At 34.3% G+C, this 22,066-nt stretch overlaps 1 long non-coding RNA gene across 1 annotated transcript; it reads right to left on the bottom strand.

The window, feature by feature from the left end:
- Positions 1-27: 27 nt before the first annotated feature.
- LOC122030066 lies at positions 28-15,867 on the bottom strand. Its single transcript, XR_006125301.1, has 5 exons — positions 15,653-15,867; positions 15,359-15,438; positions 13,201-13,261; positions 3,261-3,339; positions 28-725 (listed from the first exon to the last, which is right to left on the bottom strand). It is a non-coding gene; the product is annotated as an uncharacterized LOC122030066 (long non-coding RNA).
- Positions 15,868-22,066: the final 6,199 nt, after the last annotated feature.

Raw genomic sequence — 22,066 nt, 5'->3', positions numbered from 1 at the left:
CTCTACTTCTCTCTCTTTCTTACTATTTTCATTTCTTCAGCTTGTTATTCCATATCACCACTAGTAATAGCATTTTCTAGCAAATTATCATTATCAGATTTATTTTATTATGATGTATCTTTATACTTGTTCTCCCATATCACCGCTCTCTTCAACATAAACTGTTTCATCTCCTTCATTTCCTCCAACAACAACATATAATTTTTTTCCAACTCCTCTAATTTTGTTTTATGTTCTTCCTTTAAACTTTCATATTTATTCAATTTTTCTTCTATTTTATCAATGCAGTGCAAATACTCTTTCTTCTGATCAATATATTGTACATATTTAACATCTTGTCAATCTTCCCAGCTACTGACAACCTCCCACATATGACTTGTAATTTGTAATTTCAATTTAAAAGAACATGTCAATATCAATTAGAAAAGTTAAATTAAAAATAACTCATTTTATACTTAATGCAAGTTAAGATGAATTTACACAAATTTTAATTTTATAATATTCTTCCACTTAACTTGATTACTTAAAAAAATAAGCTTAACAATTAATAAAAATCATAGAAATTAAAATTTACGAAAAAAAGAATAAAAAACAACAAATAGTTTCATGTCAGCTTAATGCATATCGAGTGATGAAGTGGATGAAAGTCAACATAATAAGTTGGTTATGAATATGATAGCTCTAGCAGCCAAGGACAAATTAGTCGTATTTTCGATAGTGTTGACCTGCATGAGATAAAATTTCAAACAATGTGGTTAAGTACTTAACACAAGCATCCGTACAACAAGTGTATTCATTTGTGTACTAGGGTATATGTAGCATATAAACATGTGACTATATGTTGATACAACTGTATTCATCAAATAATGTCCCCTCGGGGCAATCTAGTGGTTAACGTATGAGATGTTGTCATCATGAGGTCCGAGGTAAATGTCTCCCTTATGTGCTAGTCATTATTCCAAAGGCTAGTAGTCATTCGTGATTTACCTCATACGTGTTGGCCCTGGGACGGATTGACGGGGCCGCTAGGGGTGAGCGTATTCGCCTTTTGCCACCATGTATCCATCAAATAACAAAATAAAATCTGTTCTCATTATTCATTGCATTATTGCAACAAAGACATTTTCACTAAACTTTTAACCATGTTCTACTTTTGCACCATTTCCTCCAACCGTAATAGATTTTCTTTCTCCAACTCCTCTAATTTTATTTCATAATCTCTCCTTAAATTTTCATATCTGTTCAATTTTTCTACTTGTTTATCCCTGCAACGTAAGCGTTGTTTCTACGTTTCAATATATTGCACGAGTTTAGTCATTATTGTCACTTGCGAGCGAAAGCCTCTAGCACATGTGACTTATCATAACATGTAATCTCAATTTAAAAGAACATGTCAATATAAAATAAATTAACAATTCTAGAACATGTATCGATGTAACAAAAATTAATTTTATTAATCAAAAATTAAAATTTGTTGACTATATATACACAAGTGACATGTGATAAATATATTTGAAACCAAAGACTAAATATTAATTAACAATATTCAGAACTAAAATTGATTAAACTATACTTTTGTCTCTTCATAAATGAAACTCATGGCCACAATTCTCATTAGCAATGAGTTGTAAACTCCACTTTTTTATGAAAAGAAAATGCTTAACCTTCAATAACACAAACCTTCCTGTTTCTAGATCCATCTTAAATTTCTTAATTTGTTTCTATGCTTAATGGTTACAGTTATGATTTGCAATTATAAAGTGAAAAAAAGATTGTTTTGCAGGTATAATTAATCATGTTTGTCACGCTTGACATTTGATAGAATATTGATATGTGGTTCATGCATATATTTTAGGTATTATTTTGTATACATTTATTTGATTACCAGAGTATATTTTACAAACTTTCATTACTTTTGTATTATTTTTATTTTTTAATTTGAAAAAACTGCTCTTTGTATTTTTTTCATTAACAGGACTTGAATTTAGAGCTTAACTGGAGTCAAAAAGCCTTAAGAACCTACATTCCAGCATGGTGCACAGTCTAGTTGTGTCCCTTGATATGGCCGCACGTCATTTGAGGTGCGAGATGAGCAACGAAACGAATGGACTTTCAAAACCAAACATGGGCACTGTTGTGCCCCTTCCTGTCAGCTGATGAGAGTTTTCCAAAGAAGAACAAAGCATGTGCCCGTGGGCACGATCATATGCTGCCACCAGCAATTTTCTGGTTCCTGAATGGAGCCTTGCAATTCTTTTAGGTTCATATTTCAACTCCAAGAAAAGATCTGTCCGAATTTTATTTGTGCATTTAAGGCAAATAATCTCGGCAACACTTTTTTTTTCCAATCCGTTTTATGTCTTTTCCTAACTCAATTGTTTGATGTATTTATCATGTTATTCTATTGGCCATTGGTTGGACGTTTAAAATCACTCTTATAATAGCTCATCTTACTAATAGTAATATAGTAAGAATAAAAATCTTTTATAATACAAATAATAATCATATATATATATATTACCAATTTGGTATTTTCTGAATAAAGCTTAAATACTTTATTTTTATTTTTCAAGTGAACCTAAATCCTCTTAATTGATAATATGAATGCCAGATGCAAATATAAATAAATTGAATTAGGAGAAACGTCAAAAGGATTCTGGACAGAATCAAGATCCAAAAATTTGGATTCACTCTGAGAATGAAGAACTTATGAGCTGTATTGTTATCACTCGCATCTTCCTATCTCTCGTACATGGAATTCACTCTTGGAATCTTGCTAATGAATAACCATGGAAATGGTATGGAAAGCAAGGAAAGTGAACTGAGTCATTTGCTCTATCATCTATGCACACTGCTTGATCACTCTCTGATTTTCAATTCGCACCCGTCTCGCACAACCTCACTGATGTCTACACTCCTTACCACTCTCATCTTCCATTCCAAGAATGACTATGAAGATAAAGTATAACGACGGGTTAAAGCGAGAAAAGTGTGACGTAGTGGAATGATTAATAAAAGATTTCTTTCCGAGATTGAATAAATAATAATGGCGTACAATCAAACATATGAATTTGAATGTATCTCTATTTACTTTGAATATATCTCTATTTACTGGAAATGACAACAAGTACTAAAAGAAAAAACAGAGAGGGAAGCCCTTTTGCCCAACTTATCTTTTCTTTCCGAACACGTACACATGAATTCAGAGTGCTGATAGAGAAGGGCATGATTCACAGCAATAATCAGGGATAAAAACTCACATACGGAGGGTACGGCAAGGGAACGTGCTCAGCGAGCCTAGATCCTTTGCTCTCCGTCATCCTTCGCAGTTTAATTCACCTACACAATAAACATGAAAGATTAATCCAATTCATCTTTTCTTCATGCTGAATTAATTATTATTTCTAATATTTACTGATTTTTTCCAATATTTATTATCAATAATTTACAAATAATGCAAATTATTTATTTCAATATATTGAAACCAAATTGCTATTTGATTTTAACATTTAATTAGATGTTCAGTATAAAAGGGACAATGTATTATATTATAATACTTAATATTTAAAATAATTGGATAAGTCAAATTTATATAAATCTTAATTTATTTAATGATATTAATTATGAATTAAAATCAAATAGTAAAATACCAATGTGGCCTTGTATGTCAAATAAACTTCTCTTGCAAGAGGATTTTATCTTTTCAAAATATTTTTTTAATATTATTGATTAATAAGAATATTATATTCTATAATTAATAAGAATATTCTAGGAGTCACGTGAGGTGCATCTTTGATGTTATGAATCACTTTAATGCATCCACATTTTGATAAAACTACGCTTGTTTTCATCACTTTGAAGCACACTTTCAATCAACCTCTTTTATTTATCATTAGTCAAGAAAGATAAAATATTCAAGATGGAAAAAGTAATGAATGTTATACCCACTTAACCTTTTAGTTGTATGATCAATGCCAAATATAAATTCAAGATGGAAAGAACATATTGAAGGGACCAATAATGAATTGGCGGATGCCTTATCAAGAATAGTTCATCACGTTGCAGATAAAGTAACTTTGCCAAAGCACCAACTTCAGTTATTGAGTCAAGTCTGTGACTCAATAGAAGAAACACAAGATACCGATGACAACACTAAAGATATTCTGGGAAGGACAATCAAAATCCTATTTTCAAAAGCTTTACTGATTGATAAAGGGAATTGAGCCTCGGGGAGCCGTTCCTTTTAAAAGGATGGAATCTTTATAATAAAGTCTGTCATGTCTATCGATGTCAATAATGGAGTCTGTCTTGTAAAAAGGTTTGTAATGGCCGACAAAGGCCAATAATGGGGCAAGAAGATAGAAAAGATGATTAAGTGATAAGATTCGAAGGGAAAATGAATACCCAGCTTCGATCTTATCCCTTGGATTCATTTCTATAAATAGCACCCCTCGTCCGCTTAGAAGAACAAGCGAGCATAACTCGAAGTCCTACTAAGCAATCAGTGTTGTTAGTGCTTTCAGTGTGTGTAAGTCCAGTGTCTTGTAATTCCATCGATAAAAATTTCCTAGGTTCAAGTACCTTCGAGGTCTAGACTCAGGTTTTCCTCTTGTTTAAACCATGTTTCCATTTGGTATCAGAGCCTGTTTTATGGAGTTTCTTGGCTAAATTTCTCAGGATATTCTGGTGGAGTAGCTTCACGAGGTATGGACTAATTAATAACACTCTAGCTCATATATTTCATATTATTTTCTAGATAAATCCAAGTTACGTCCAAACCCCATATGGAGCCATAGAAGGTCTCAGTAGGATCATAAAAGGGCAGGGAGCCCGATAATGGGTCTGAAAAAGAATTTTATGGTAAGCTTGAGGGGTAAGGAATTTCTTGAAATTTATTTAGTAAAATATGTCTGAAAGATTTGAGCAATCTGTTAAAAATTGGTACCAAAACTCAAGAACTACGAAGCTAGAATATCTTGATCTTGAAACCAAAGAATCTTTAAAGGGTATTTCTAATAATATTGGAGTAATCTACGACAGGCTTTTATTACACTCCAAAGTATCGATATCTGAATATAGATCTCTGATCGAAATAATAAAGCAAAATCAGTTGGAAATTATAAAAGTTTCTCAGGAGCAGAAGAAGATTCAGGAAGCAGTTCTTCAACTTCAGAAAGAAGTCCTGCTACAAAAACCTTTAACAAGAAAAGACGTGAAGGAATTACTCACAGAAGTAACTCAGATTAAGGAAGTAGTACAAGAAATCAAAAGGCAAGTCTCATGAACTTTCCCTCCTCATCAAAAACTAAAGACTATGATGATGCTTTAAACAACACAGAGGAGATAAGTTCACCTGCAGCCGGTTTTGTTGTAGTGAAAGACGCAACAAATAAAGATATCAACAGGCAAAACAATACCATAATAGACTTGCTTATCAAAATTAACTTAAAGCTTGACCAGCTTTTGCAGAAGCCTATTTCCAATAATACTGAACAGGTTACAAGCCTTATCAAACAGCTGGAAGGGCTAACCTTGGGAAAGACAAAGGCAACAAAGAAGGAGCCTTTTTACGTATATCAGGATCCTTTGAAGATATACAAAAAGGAGAAAGAAAAGTTGAATGGCAGCAAGGAATAGACCGGTAATTTCTGAACGATCTATTACTGAAACAACTGAACCTGTAACATCAACACAGGAAGATCAAATACGGAGTTACAGAAGAATGGCAAGACTCCAATATGAAGCACAATGGAGGCTAAGTAACTCAAGGGGAACAAGGACTCTTGAAAGCCAGTTAAACCCAGAAGCAGAACTGGAGTTATCTCAGAGACAACGAGCCTCATTGGTACCAGCTGAAACCTTGTATTCAACAAACTGGTCTGAACCAAGACACAGGGTATATCAGCACTATTCAGAAACCAGAGTATTAGTCACTGGTGGGCAACAGAATCTTCCCCTAATCAACCAGGAAAGTTATACAAGATTGCGACAGGAAGGTATGCAATTAATCCACCTTGGATTAGTTATGATTCGAATACATGCCTTACACCGCAGGAATGCTGGAGTAAATGCTCTTGTAGTCCTTCGGGATACAAGATGGAGAGATGATAGGTCTATCATCGGTACTATGGAAATTGATCTTTCAGGAGGTACGCAATTAGTCTATATAGCCCCAAATATGCTAACCAGCATAGAGGACTTCTACAATCATATTGAATTAGCTATTCAAACACATGGTTATGAAGAATGAAATTCTACAGAATCAAATTTATTAATTACCAGAGGGTTTATTGGTAGACTAACTAATACAAGCTATGCTGGCTTTAGATATAATGTGCAGAATATGGTTGACTATTTAGCTAGCACAGGAATACATGCCGTGGCAGCATCCCCCAGAACAATTACTGAGTTACAAGGGATGAGATGGATCTTACAACCACCTGCTAACTCGCAGATCAGAAATCCACAGGAGGTAAGAACCTCAACTTTGATGGATGGTTCAATTGCATTAGCATTCCAGGGATATCAATCAGCTAAAAAATCGGAAGCAAGGAGAATGAGTAATTTTGACATTGAAAGAATTGATAATGAAGGAGAAGAAGAATTCGCCGGGGTATTCATCGATAATGGAAACAGATGGGAAGAATTAGGACAGCCAGATACAAATCCCAGATGGGATACTTTGGGAGAACCCAGTGGAAGGTATAATTTCTATGTTAATTATACTGCACCTCCTCCTGCTCCTTTTATTCCTCCTACCAGGCCCTGCTGGGATGATGATGATGATAATGATGAAAATAATAATGAAGAGAAGAAGGGTGATGAAGCTGTTTTTCCTAGTATCTGGGAAGATACGCTTTGGGAGGATGATCCATATTTTGACCTAGAAGATCTACCAGTACCACCAGAGGAAGAATATCCAGAAAAAGATGAAGAGGATCGAGAAGCTTATTTTCTCGGGTTAAAAAATTTGGAAAATGACTATCCAATTACTTCTCCTACCTCTGTTTTACAGGAAGAACATCCAACTACTCAGTGGGATGACAGTGACGAAGAAGCTGACGTCCACTGGCAAAACATTGTGGAACAAGTAGAACAAACAGAAGAACAGTGGGCAGAAGTACAGAATATAGTGAATGAAATTCAGGATCTTTCTATTCAGGATGATACAACTTCACAGGAAGGTAATGAACTTAATGATTGGTTACCTTATGCAAGTCCCAATGATGAAGTAGCTCATATGGGCTCTGATTCTATATTAGAGTAGATAGAATCAATGGAGTATCCTATATTAAGAAGTATGGTGGAACAGGCTACTAATGAAAATGCATTGGCAAGCAGTAGCGCTATATCCAGATATAATCCACCACAAGAACCTTTGATGGGGCAGGTAAATTACCCATCAGCACAGATTAGCAATAGAATTGACCAAGTAGAGGCACCAGTAATTAATGGCAAGTTTAAACCATGGGGATTCAATCACCAGCCATGGACTCTTCCATCTGCACAAACTAATGATGGTATACTAGTTTTGCCAGAAGATATTGGTCAATATTCTGAGGTAATTTCTCGTTGGGAATCAATAACGAATAACTTAGTGAATCAGAAAATATGGTTAGATAATAACCAGAAAGTCCAATTTATTGAAAATCTTTTAGGGGAAAATGAGAAAAAGATATGGATACAATGGCGTATGGCATACGCCGTAGAGTATGAAGCTCTGATTCAGATGGCCGGTGAAACGCAGAATATACTCTCTGCAATCAGAAGGTCGTTTCTATTAGAGGACCCATATCAGGGTTCAACAGTAGAACAGGACCAGGCCTATATTGATATAGAACGCTTAACATGCCACAGCATGAAGGATATATTTAATTATTTGAATGATTATAAAATATTGGCTGCGAAATCAGGACGTATGTTTATTAGTACTGAACTGTCTGACAAATTATTTAGAAAAATGCCACCTATTATAGGTAATGAAGTTGAGGCAGCATTCAAAGCCAAGTATCCAGCAAATCAGGTTGGTGTAATTCCACGAATACATTTTACTTATCAATACTTGGCAGAAATCTGTAAAAAGACAACAATCCAGAAGAGTGTGAAGGATCTAGCTTTTTGCAGTAAAATTCCCATACTAGGATACTACAACAAACAAAAGAAGTTTGGGCTAAGGAAAGCTAAAACCTATAAAGGTAAGCCCCATGATTCTCATGTGCGGGTTTTTAAGAAAAAGAAAGCTGATCAACAAAAGAAGTGTAAGTGTTTTATTTGCGGAGAACCAGGACACTTTGCCCGTGACTGCAAAAAACAAACAGGCAATATTGCTAGGGCATCAATTTAGATCAGCAAGACTTACCCTCTGACTATGATGTTATTTCTGTTGATCTTAATGAGGCAGATTCAGATGCAATATGTTCATTCTCTGAAGGAGAAACTGGTCCAAGTTATATTAATCTGGTCCTGGATGATACACCGTGGATACAGGACACTATATATATGTTGGGCACAGAAAACTGCGGATGGCGAAGCCAAGTATTCGTAGGAGAAAAAATGAAAAACTGTCAGCACCGGTGGGAAGAAAATCAAGTGATCACTGATAGCAAGTATCTCTGCTGTACACTATGCAAACTGGTAACTACTGATACAATGAGAATACATTGTTTAATTTGTAAAATGACAGTATGCTCAGCATGTGGACCTTTCTATCTCAACAAGACATTGAAGCTCAAGAAGACTGAAGTTATACCTCCTTATCATAAAGAAGAAAAGGTAATCCAAGAACTTTTGGATTATACAACTTACTTACGAAATATTGTTGACAGAACACCAGTCATTCGGCAAGAAGACTTACAATTTCTGAAAGTAAGGAGGATAACTAGTACTGCTAAACTACCTGTTCGGCGTACCAAAGGAGCAGCAGGATATGATATATTTTTGGACGAGGAGATTCATATACTTCCACATCAGCAATGTCTAGCCAAAACAGGCATTAGCTTGGAATTCTCTGAAGGGTATTACGCTCGTATTGCACCACGATCGGGTGCGGCTTTTCGTCTAAATTATGTAATCAATGCAGGCGTCATTGATTCAGATTTCCGGGGAGAGGTATGCATACTTATTTATAACTTTTCTACTTTTACCTTATCTCTTGCACATGGAAGTTCTATAGCTCAATTGATCTTTGAGAAGATCATGACACCTCTGGTATTAGAGGTAAATGAACTTGAAGAAACAGAACGGGGAATTGGTTCTTTCGGGTCAACTGACAGAAATGACCCTGAACCTAGTCAGGAGTTGGTTTTTTCGGCCTCCAAAAGATCATTAATCAACCGATTATATAATATGGAGGTTATTCTACAAATACCAGGAGTAAGCAACACCAAAATTCAGGCAATTCTAGATACAGGGGCAACAACCTGTTGTATATGTAAAAATGCGATGCCAAAAGAAGCATTTGAGGAAATCAATTACAAGGTTCTATTCTGAAATTAAATATATATATATATATATATATATATATATATACATATATATATATATAATTAAAAGTACTAGAGCGCCTAGGCGCCCGACTGGCGCCTAACACTTTCTGCAACATTGCTCAATGGATAAGCTGAAATTGATTTTGTGTAATTTAGCTAAAATTCTCCAATATCTACGGTAGATTGTCCAACAATAAAATCTCATGTTACCAAAGCAGATGCAAATTAAGCGTCATCGAGAAGATGATTATTGCATTTGCTTATACTCTTTTAATTTTGTTTCTTTTTCTTTTTCAGGAAACAATTTAGTGTATGTGAAGCACAGCAAGGTTAGAAGATTTATTGTCATTTGATCCAGGATTGATAGAACATTAAATAAGATTAAGAGAACGAGCAATAGATCCTAATTAAAATCAGAATCTCCCAAACCTCCCCATGCTGAACAACAATAACCCACTTGGTAATTATGCATCGCCAAGTGTAAAAGGATTCAGATCTATCATTGCCCGAACAACAATTGAAGCAAACAATTTTGAACTCAAACAGGCCCTAATTCGCACGGCCTGTGACCGGTTCTATTGAACTAACATAGGTACCCATGTTCTCCAACACGGATCATGGTGGACAAAATTTGATTTGGTGTGACATGCTTCGCCCTCCTTCCTGATTTGTACTTTGAAAAAACAACACCTGATTACCCACCATACCACTTCCCTGGCCCAAGAATCCCTCTTTACTGTTCATCTGCTTCCTCTAAGCATCATTCTCAAGCCCCTCCTTTGCCCTAAAAGCTCATCTCCACTCTCCTCTCACGAGATCACACCTTCCTTTTGCCCTAAATCCCTACTTCCTTTTGAGATTCTTGAAGAGGATGAAACGAAGGCAAGGAGAGGCTTCTACTTCCAAAGCGAAAAGGAAAGGAGAAGATAATGGAAAAAGAAGCGAAAAGGAAAGGAGAAGATAATGGAAAAAAGCACACGACGAGGATGACGATCCTTACGGTATTGTTTTTCATAATGAAGTTCAAAAAGCCCATTATTCTTGTTAAACGTAGAATTGTGTCCACTAGGTACATAGATGAGCAAGCTATAGATGTCCTAGGGATTAAGGATGGCATATCGTGATTGATCAATAAAATAGGTTGGGACGAGTTGATGAGTATTCATTGTCCCACTTACACTAGGACTACCCTTGAGTTTTTGAGTTCATTGGACACTGAAATCCTAACCGAGAAGAATTGTGACGAAGGGAAGATCACATTAAGATTGTTTAATGATGATTATAGATGGGCGTTAAAACAATTTAATAGCAATTTCGGATTTCCAAATCGAAGGGAGAGGAGAGCACCTAGGAATTTTTGTGCCATGACCTTTTGGGAGGAATTGATTGAGAAGATTGAATATGACCCCTCAAAAGCGAAAGTGACTCATCTTCAAAATCTTGTCCTCCGGTACAACATTTATAGAGTGATAGCCAATAGCATTTTTAGAGGGGGTATAGTGAAGGGGCAATTAGACTTAGCGAACTATTGTGCCTATGGTGTATGCTACATGGAGGAAATATTGATTATGGTTCACACTTTGTTAGGCACATAGTCAAAGTTGGAAAAGCCCCTTTGGGGACAATAATGATTGGTGGGTATATTACTCATATAGCTAATAACCTTGGATATGACTTGGGTGGTTTGGAAATGGTAAAGGACTAAAGGGTCATTTGAGTCTTTGACATTGGAACGTGTCTAGCTACTAGGATCCTTGTCCATGATGGGGACTTATTTGGTTTTGTGTTTAAATATCAAGCACCCTTTAAACTACCCAATATTGAATAAACTACCATAACCAACCCTGATAATTGGAGGTTAAAGTGAATCCTACCTATCCCTCAAGCTAGAGAGCCCAGTTTGCCCCTTATGAGCTATCACATACCCCCGCAGTTTACCTAAGTAAAGAGGAGCCACCGGAATTTAGGGATGAGCCACATATTGAATTGGCTGGACCCTCCTTTTCTCATGTTGAGCAACCCACAGAATCACATGCATATAATTTTTTTTGACTTTTGCTCGTCTTAATACTATTCATGCAGAACATGTTGCTAAGTTATATATTCTACATTTAGAATTTAGAGATTTAGCCTCCCAAATAATTATGAGATGCTAAGTTCAGAAATTAGAACCTTCTTTCCAAGAACTGTGTTCAGAGACAAGTTACGGTTGAACCTTCATATCCTTAAGTTGATTAAGTACAAAATTAAAATATTAAGTACTTAGTTTACATATTAAATTTTATGTATAATGTTAAGAATTTGAAGTCTATAGATTATATCATAATTCATCAATATTTTATGTTCAAAATTCCAAGTTTAATTACTAAATCTTAAAATTAAGCTGAGTTTAGGATTGGAGTTTAAGTTGTTGATTTAAACATCCCGTAAAGTTAATTCACACAATAAAAAAAGTTCACATATTTCAAGTTTTATGTTCAGAGTTCTAGGTCCATAGATTATGTCATAAATATTATACAAAATTTAGGTTCAGAAATTAGATTCTAAGCTTTCCCCTGAACCCTCCTAATCTCTGGATTATAATCATAAATTCTAAAATAGAGTTACGAGACTGAATTATATGTTCTAGATTCAGATCCTTAACCAAATTCAATTCCAGGATATATGTTCCAAGTTCGTAGAACAAGCTCTAAGTTAAGAAATTAAGACTCCTAAACTAAGTTGAGACACTAAATTCAAATATTGAGTCCTTTGTTTTAAGACTGCGTTAAGAAATTATGTTATTTGTTCTTCATTATAACCAAGTTCAGAGTTCCATTCGACATTCCAAGTTCACATAACCAAGAAATTAAGCCTCCTAAAAAGATTTCAAAAGCTACGTTTAGCATTTAAGACCATATATCAATTAGTTCAACAGACTGAGATTTAGTTCAATTAAGACACTAAGACATGAATAAATTGAGAGAATATATTAAGAGAGAAACTAAGTACAATTTAACTCTAAAACCAGTTCAAAACTATGTTCAGTTCGCAGATAAATCAAGTTTATATGTAAATCAGATTCAGATATTGAATGCAACAGAAACTAAGATCAGTTTATATAGCAAGATCTGTTCAGACCCTATGTAAAGTTTACATACTAAATCTGCAAAGTTCCAAAACATTATTGAGTTTAGAGACTAACTCGAGAGACTGAAGTCACTTCAAAAGAGAAAATACATTAAATTCAGAGTATAAGTTCAACTGGCTTCAGAGATTAAGATCAATGTATTAAGATCAGTTCAGAGTATAGATTGACAGATTAAATTAAGCTGAGAAACTAAATCCATTTCAAAAATATGTCCAATTCAAAACTATGTTCCCTTGTTTAAAACCAACTCTAGTTCAAAATTAAGTACACTTCAAAAATAAGTCCAGCTCACAGTGAGACAGAACCCTCGTACTAAAGATTGAAATCAAAAGTTCAAGTTCTAAGTCACAGTTAAGTATAACAATCAAAATCTAAATTTGTAAGGCTGAACTGTGCAATAAGTTCACGACAGTAATAATATTCATTTAAAAGACTTAAATAGGAAATTTGAAAACACAAGCGTAACAAGGAGTACATTTATAGACATTCTTAACAACATACCATTCTAGAATTCCAGTAATTAAAAAACTTTAATTAATGAAAACTAATGATACGCAAAATATAGTCAAGATAGAGAGTAGGAACCGTAAAAGAGAACAAGAGGGGGTGTCAGTGTTGAATGGTTTCAGTCGTATCCACCGCGCCCCTGCAAATCGCCAGTCAAGAGGTACAAAGTTCAGTTAGAACAAGTTCAGAGACTGAGTTAAGTTCAAAAGTCCTAATTCAAAGTAAATAGTAAGGAAAAATGTTTATAAATTGGCCGACTATGTTAACCTAGAATATTTTGTTCAGTTAAGATCCATGTAAAAAATCAACTAAAGTGAAGGCTACGTTTAAATAGCAAAGCTAAATATTTAATGTTTGGTAACAATGTTCAAAGTACAAAAACACTAATAGCAAAAATCTAAAGATTATACAAAAAGACTAATAGCAAAAGTTTATGAGAATAGATCTTGTTGAAGTCAGTACGTTAGTTTACCGTCAGATATGTGAAAAAAATCAATGAAGTCATAAAATGAAAATAAAACAAATGAACAAAAACCTGGAGGACAAGAAATATATGTGTAGGACAGGAAGATATTTAAATACATTGTGTTCAAAACCAAATAATATAGATACAAATTATTCAAAAAAAATAGTAAGGAATGAATAAAACCTTTGTTAGCGAAAAGCAAAATGTAATGTCGCTGCTTGTCCAGAGAGATATCAGACGAGACAGCATGAAAAGATACCAAGAAGCTCAAATCGAAACACAATGGTCGTTCGTCGGTATTTAAAAATAAAAACCAACAAATTACCGTTAAATCGCACTCCATTCATTTGTTGGTGTGACTATTTATCGAAAATCATTTATTTTGTTAATATTAATCTCGTTTACCGGCCTCAGGGTAGTGATAGATAGATATTATTAAATTTCTTGTCCGTGACAATATCAATAACTTGATTTGCATCTCTGCTATACGTCATTATTTTCATATTCATACTTGTGCCTTTTGTCAGATGCGCAATACGATGACTAAGCGACAGAACAGAGAAATTGGACAAACATTGATGGACGTGATAGCACGAGATAATCAATAATGTGCCATAAATAATAATATGCCCAATATATTTTTGTCTGAGTCTCCTATACTAATATATATAGGTTAAATGAAAAAAGAATCCTCTATCTATAAAAGTCTCCTATACCTATGTAGTATATACAATCAAATTTAAAACATCATGATCCCTTGAATATTTTACATAACTAATCTTAGATTCTTCAAACTTAAACGAGAAAAACATGTTCCTGATTAGGACATCTACAAAATTAATGGATAAATGAATTCATTTTTTTAATAACCTAATCATAAAGAGCAGCTAAGAGGCATGGTGATGACAAATAAACAAATGTTTTTTTTATGAAATATTAGCAGCAGAAAAGGTGGTTAGATAAAATGAAAAAAAAAAAGTATACTAAGTTTTCTTGGCACCTAATTTTGTTATATAATTGTCAAAATTATACACATATTTACAAGTGAGTAAAATTAGGACTTGGCCTCAAATTGATTTGAATATATTATAAAAACTCTAAGTCCTCTTAACAATTTTGGTAGCAAATGTTATGACTAACTATTAGAACTAACAAAAGACGTATGGTCTCATTATATTGCACTTCTCTCTGATAAAATGAAAATCAAATTTTAACCTATTAAGCACTTTTAATTTATGGAGGATGTAAATATTTTCTAAAATTCTAGTGATACTTATAACCTTGTATGAAGTGTTGAATTGTTGGGCAAACAAGGTTTGATAATGATGATAACATAAACACTTTTCAAAATCATCTAAATGATTATAATAACCAGTAGATGAAGCAGCACCAAGAAATCTAACATTATTGTGCAAGTTGGCAATAGATTCCGATACACAAAAATACCGTGATTTGAAACATAACGATAAGAACCTACCTTGCAACCAACAACAATTCCTGGAAAGACAAACTAACAACTCATGTATCTATATACCAACACTGACCAATTAAGTTTGACAGATGTAGAACCACAAGCAACCAAACAATCATATCAAATATAGAATCTCATCAATTATAATATTTATTGACTTGAAACACTGGTTATAAAAACCAAGGATGAAACACAACCAAATTTCAGCCCGAGTATAAATGTATGGGCATATAATACCATGATTCATAGAAACAAGTGGATAAAAGCCTTCCTCAAAAACAAATCTAGGCCAAAATTACCTCAAAATTCTTGGTATTCGCGCCTACAAGTCAGATCTCGACTTGTATATGTCAAACAATCCCCGAACAACTTCCAAACCCTAAATCAGGCAATACTACACATCAAACACTACCAAAAATATATAAAAAAAGAAAGTATAATTATTTCAGATCAGATCAGATCTCGGACAAACATCTCCTTCGACACATCATTTCCCTCAACACACAAAATTGCAACAACGAAGAGATTGAGGAATCCAAATAATTTGAAGCTACAGAAAAGGAAGGAGAGTTAGAAACAAGATGTTGACCGACGTTTCAATAAGTTGGTGCGGCAAGGTCCCCTACTCCAAACCCTAGGTCTGCTTCGATGGGCAGACGGCAGGGAAGGAAGAAGATGGACGAACTCGCAAGAGGCGACCACTGCTGTGGATTACTCCAAATCAGAAAAGGAGGAAGAAGATGTTTTTGATCAGTGGAATGAGGAGTGGAGGAGGAACGAGAGCTTAGGGTTTAGCGTTTCGTGACCGGAAGTCTAATTTGTAATATTGCAGAAGTGGATCTTGCCCGTTAAATTTTAAAGGGACGGAGAAGATTAAGTACCATTCCACCCTCGTGCAGATCTGGGGGGAATGGTAATTGTGGCGATACGCAAACCGTAGTGAATATCTTTATTATTTAATGGGACGGTAAATAAATTTGTGTAACAGATTCTTTGCAACTAACAGAAAAGTGATTTAAAAAAAAATCATTTATTTTAAGACTTTTATGGAAACTATATATTATGTATATAAAATCAAAACATTGCTAAACTAAGAAAATATAGAATTAATTTCGATTATCTACTTGAGATTTTAAATCTGATAAAACATTAAATATATTTTTTTAAAAATTATTTAGTTATAGTAATAAAATGATATCATTAATGAAATTATTTATTTGATTTATCTATTTTTCTATTAATTTAAATTATTTAGTTTATTTAATTTATTTAAATTATTCAACTTTCATCAATAATCCTAGACATTTGGTTGATAAATTTATTAAACATTCATTTTAACACAGTTTGTTTATAAAATTCAGTTCAATTTCTTTACTAATCATTTGTAAGTTTATTTAACTCAAATGATTTACTATTTAGGGGTTGCTTGGTTCATTTAAGGTTGTAAATGAACTAAGTATTCATAAATAACTTTGGTGTTCGATTTTATGACTATAAAATTAACGGTTGGCTAGAGCTTTATTGATTCTTGTAAATAAATAACTTTTATTTTAATATAATTCAATTTAGTTTGGTATTACTTTATCTTTATACCCATGTTATATGCATAGATAAAGTCTTTGAATATACTATAGTGAGATATGATGATACATATGATGGTCATCATGAAATACATCAATATTCACTGTATATTCTAAATTTATTCCTATTCAATTAGGTCGCTTAATAAATAAGGATAAAAGACTACTTGTGTTAGAGATTAGCATATGTGGTGTAATGTATCATGTTTCATTGGTAAGGACATAGAGATGTTCAAACATACATATGGGTGATCATATGATGAGTTCATCGAACATTCCTCACACAGACTTTCCAAGTGGTTATTATTTATCGAGTGGATAAGTCTTTGGTTATGGTTGTATACTAGTAGTCCTTATGACCCGGGACAACACTGAGACTCTATATGTTGGGGCTGCACTTTGACTCATTTACCGACTCTAATAGGGTCATCAAGTGGTGAGATTGGGTGTAGTAACGAAACATATAGGAGTCAGTGTATTATAGTCGGGGATTCACCACACATCTATAGGTGTGGATATCTTATGTAATATATTATTTTATAGTGAATGAAGTCTCCGATCAGAGCTGTAAGATGTACTTTAGGAAAGGAGTTTCCTAATTACGCATGTGATATCACTATAAGATATATCACTAGGTTGTCGAATCAATAAACAATCCTTGATATATCAATGATTGTAGATTCGACCGGGATATATGAGATGAAAGGACCGGACTATATATTAACCATGATTGACTGGTTATTGCAGGCACTATTCAGTGATACTTAGGGAATCATGGGGTGGATCTACAACACCAGAGAGAGAAAGAGAAATACCCTTCCCACCCAACCTTCCTTCGCACCCGAGCCACCGGATCTACAACCACCGAAGAGAGAGAAAGAGATATACCCTTGGCACCCAACCTTCCTTCGCACCCCGAGTCGCTGAATCTGCAACCACCGGAGAGAGACCCTTCACATCGCCCTTCCTTCGGACACAGCAACAATACCCTTGGCACCAAGCCTACCTTCGCACACGACAACCATAAACATAGGATTATTTGTTGTCGTCGCAAAATTTGTGGCAACATTGCAACGGATACATTTAGCAACTAAAATTCGTGAACTTAACAATTTTATTATTAATTTTGTGATGATTGTTTTTTCTAATTTTGTTATTGATTTTTGATTATTTACTAATTTTATTATAGACTTGTGATGATTTTTTCCATGGTTAAATGGATTTTTTTTTTATGAATTTAACTTAAGCCTTACATGAAATCAGAACGGTAAATTAGAGAAAAATCACTAATCATAATGTTAACTTTGTATGCAATCCCCATGTCCACAAAACTTTATTTCTACTCCCTACATGTAAAGTTTTATTTGCTTCAACTCCCTCATGCAAACAAATATCATTACCTAATTGCCCCTCATATTTTTAAGGTACAAAAAGTCCAAAAATGAGTATAATTTCTCTTAAATTCAGCACTTTAAACTAGAATCGAGTATATTTTCATTCAAATTGAGCAGACTTTCTAATTGCCCCTTAAATTTTTTAGGTATAAAAAAATCTAAAAATGAGTATAATTACTCTTAAATTTAGCACTTTAAACTAGAATCGAGTATATTTTCTATCAAAATTGTCTCTCATATTTTTTAAGTACAAAAAGTCTAAACATGGGTATAATTCCTATTAAATTTAGCACTTTAAACTAGAATCGAGTATATTTTCTATCAAATTGAGTATGACTTTTTTCCTACTTAATATAATTTCTCCTAAATTTAGCTTCATTTAAAAAAATTTAGTACATTTTCCATCCAATTGAGCATCATTTAAAGAAAATCTAGTATATTTTCCATCCAATTGAGGTAGAAAAAGAGTCGTACTCAATTTGATAGAAAATATACTAGATTCTAGTTTAATTTGCTGAATTTAAGAAGAATTATACTTATTTTTGACTTTTTATACCTAAAAATATCAGGGATAGTTAGGTAAATTAGTGTCCATTATATTTGACTGGGGAGTGAAAATAAATATTTTTATCAATGAGGACTGCATGCAAAATTTTGTTTCTGATTAGGGACTGCATGCAAATTTTCCCAAATAAGAATACAATGTCAAAATCTAAAAGAACATTTTTCTTATGAAGTTGCATTAATGGTAGCGATAGTTTTTTAACATACCTCTTGAAGATAGATTAGTGCGCAATAATCATCTTCTCGATGACACTCAAAATTTGTGTCTACTTTGGTATCATGGGATTTTATATCATCAAGTTGTTCAGTGAGTCTTCCTAACATCTGCATCAGTTATCTTCCTTTATAAACATTCTCATGCCTTATTTCCTTCATGTCATTTTCGAGTTTCTGCATCTACATTTTGAACTGCTCGACATCAGTTTGAGTCTAGAAGTACCCTAAAACTCCATCCCAAACGATTTCTTTTCATGTTTCGCATTTAGGACTAGTTTGCTCGAGCCATGCTGGTCCTCATGGAGATTGTTAGCTTTGGTCTTCCATTGGGTTTCTAAATGAAACTCTAGTAAACTCTGTTTGTTTTAGTATAAGAAAAAAATGGATAGACAACTCTTTAAATGCATTATCTATGTGGTAGAAAAAACGTTGTTAAAAATACTGTTATTAAAAGTTCACTCAAAGATAACACTTTGAAAGTGTTGTCATTTTTTTGCAAAGATAATGTTTTTGTAATGCTTTAAAAACATTGTCATTTGTTATAAAGACAACGCTTATGTAATGCTTTGAAAGCGTTGTTTTTTTAAATAAAAAAATAAAAAATCATATTTAATTTTCTATTTACAAAATTGTTATTTTTATATTTACAAAATCATTATTTTTATTTGATCTTGCTATAGAAACAAAATAATGATCAACCTAAAATACTATTATTTTCTATTTACATAATTCCTAAAATGATGATACTACTGTCAATGTGATTCAAAAAAGATTTGAAGATAATTGATATGTCTAAATTCGAATTTAACATAATAGCAGTTAATTAGCTCAGCTAAACTCATACCAAAATGATAGAATTCAGCTACAAAGTAGATATTCGTATATAATAATCCAATGCGAGAGAAAACAAAGTAAATATCAAAGACTAGACTAGTCTATAAGAATAAATCAATAGATGGTGGAAATAGATTTTTTGGATTATGGCGAGATCCGTTAGATGTATCTGATTTTAGGGGTTGGAACATTACAATTTACTTGAAAAAACTACAGCGTAGCATATCTTCTAATATTCCTTGTAGGTGATTTTGCATCCAGGGTCTAGTAGATGGCAGATGAGTACCTAGTGTTGATGGGAATTTGCAAGAATATCAAAACTCTCAATCCATAGTAACAGTGTTTCAAAGAGAGGATTAGAAAAAGTTATGAATTGTAGTTTTAAAGAAAGAACTGCCAATAAACTGTAGTTTTAAAGAAAAAATTGTAGTTTTTTATTAAAAAAAAACTGATATACTGAATGAATAAAATGAGTTATAACTACAACGGTGAACAAGAGTCATTAACAAAAAGTTAAATAGATAAAGTTAATCATATTCATAAGAAAATATAATTCAAAGAAAGTTTACAATCACATAATGAGAAAAGAGCCTTAGATACTGACAATTAAATAACTTTGATGATCTCAAATCTCAGATTTAAAAAGTTGGTTTAAAAAACTCAGATCTCACATAATGATAAAGTTGGTTTTTTTTAAAAAAAAATGTCATCCCATGTCATGCCAATACAGTACATAATATTGGTGCGGTTAGCACTAACGATCTAACTCAGATTTTGATGAATGATAAATCAGGTTAAGTTAGGTTTGTCGTTATCTAACACTCTGAACGAGTGTGTAGGCTAAGTCCAGACAGGTCAACGGGCTGACCAGATGTCTGGCACGAAGTCCAAGCGGGTCGACGGACTGACCGGATAGCTGGCGACAAGTCCAAGCGGGTCGACGGGCTGACCGGACGCTTGGCGAGAAGTCCAGCTAGGTCGACGGGCTGACCGGATAGCTAGCGAGAAGTCTAGACAGGTTGAAGGGTTGACAGAACGTCTGACAGGTAAGTAAAGGTAAGTCACTGGAAGGGAGTGACTGTGAGGACGCATTCTCGGGAAGGGAACATTAGGCGTCGATCCGGCTTAGATCTATTTCGGATATCTAAGTCAAGATCGTGATTAGATTCCGGTCTCGGAAAGACGGAATCTAAGTAATTTCTTTTATATTGAACTTGTAAATTGTGCTAACACTTTGTTTTGCAGGAAAAATATTATCTATTTGCCTCGGACTAACCTTGTTTTGCAGGAAAGGTGTTCCCTGGAAAAAGGTGGTCTGGGCGCCCGGGAGGCAGTTTTTATCCTGAACGCGTCGTCGCCACATGGAGCTCGCTGGTTAGACCTGCTACGTCTCACCAGGGTGCCCGGAAGGGATCCGGGGCGCCTCGAGCCTCATATAAAAGAAGGGGAAGAGGCAGAGCTTCAAAAACAACTCAGAATCTGCTTTCCTATGCTCCTGCAACGCCGCGAAGTTCCGACAACGCTGTTCTTTTAATTTCTTCTTCTGTCGGTATATCTTAACTTTATTTTTCATTAGCATTCCTGTATTAGTTTGTAATAATTATCGAATTGCTAGTGAATTGTCTATCGAAAGCACCCTCGTGTGCGGGCCTTAGAGTAGGATTCGACACAGGCTCCGAACCAAGTAAAATTGGTTCTGTATTATCATTGATTTACTTTTCCGTTGCGCTCACTCTTTTTTAATTTTCGTAATCGATATTCACCCCCCCTCTATCGAAACATCACGATCCAACAAGTGGTATCAGAGCAGGTACCACTCTGATTTGGTGCAACCACCAATCAGACAAGGAGGGAATTTGTTTTTGTTTTTATTTTTGGATTTCAGTTTTTCGTAAAATTCCAAACTGGTATAATTACCTTTTTGGAAATCTCCTTTCGTCGTAATTACATCTAAATTGGTGCAACACCAATTTAGCTATTTTTTAATTCTTCCCGCACTACTAATCCAAGACCAAGTCTTGGAACCTCTCTATTTATTTTTTTTGTGCAGATTAAAAATGTCTCAATTGGAAGGCTTCAGCATAGTACGTCCTCCCCTATTCAACGGGGATGACTTTTCGTACTGGAAGAAAAGAATGGAAGTTTACCTGAAGACGGACTACGATCAATGGTTCAGCGTCATAAAAGCCTACCGAGCACCAGTCGATAACTCCGGAATTCCACTAAATCCGGAACAGTGGACTCCGGACATGAGGAAGAAGGCATCAACGAAGAACAAGGTGATTAACACGCTACACTGTGGCCTAACAAGGGAAGAGCTGAACCGGGTTGGACCACATCAGAATGCGAAAGAGCTATGGGACAAATTGATCGAGCTACACGAAGGAACCAGTGATGCCAAGGTAACGAAAAGGGATTT

Source organism: Zingiber officinale, chromosome 10B (assembly GCF_018446385.1).
Source record: "Zingiber officinale cultivar Zhangliang chromosome 10B, Zo_v1.1, whole genome shotgun sequence".
Taxonomy (NCBI): domain Eukaryota; kingdom Viridiplantae; phylum Streptophyta; class Magnoliopsida; order Zingiberales; family Zingiberaceae; genus Zingiber; species Zingiber officinale.
This window is presented reverse-complemented; position numbering and strand designations above follow the sequence as displayed.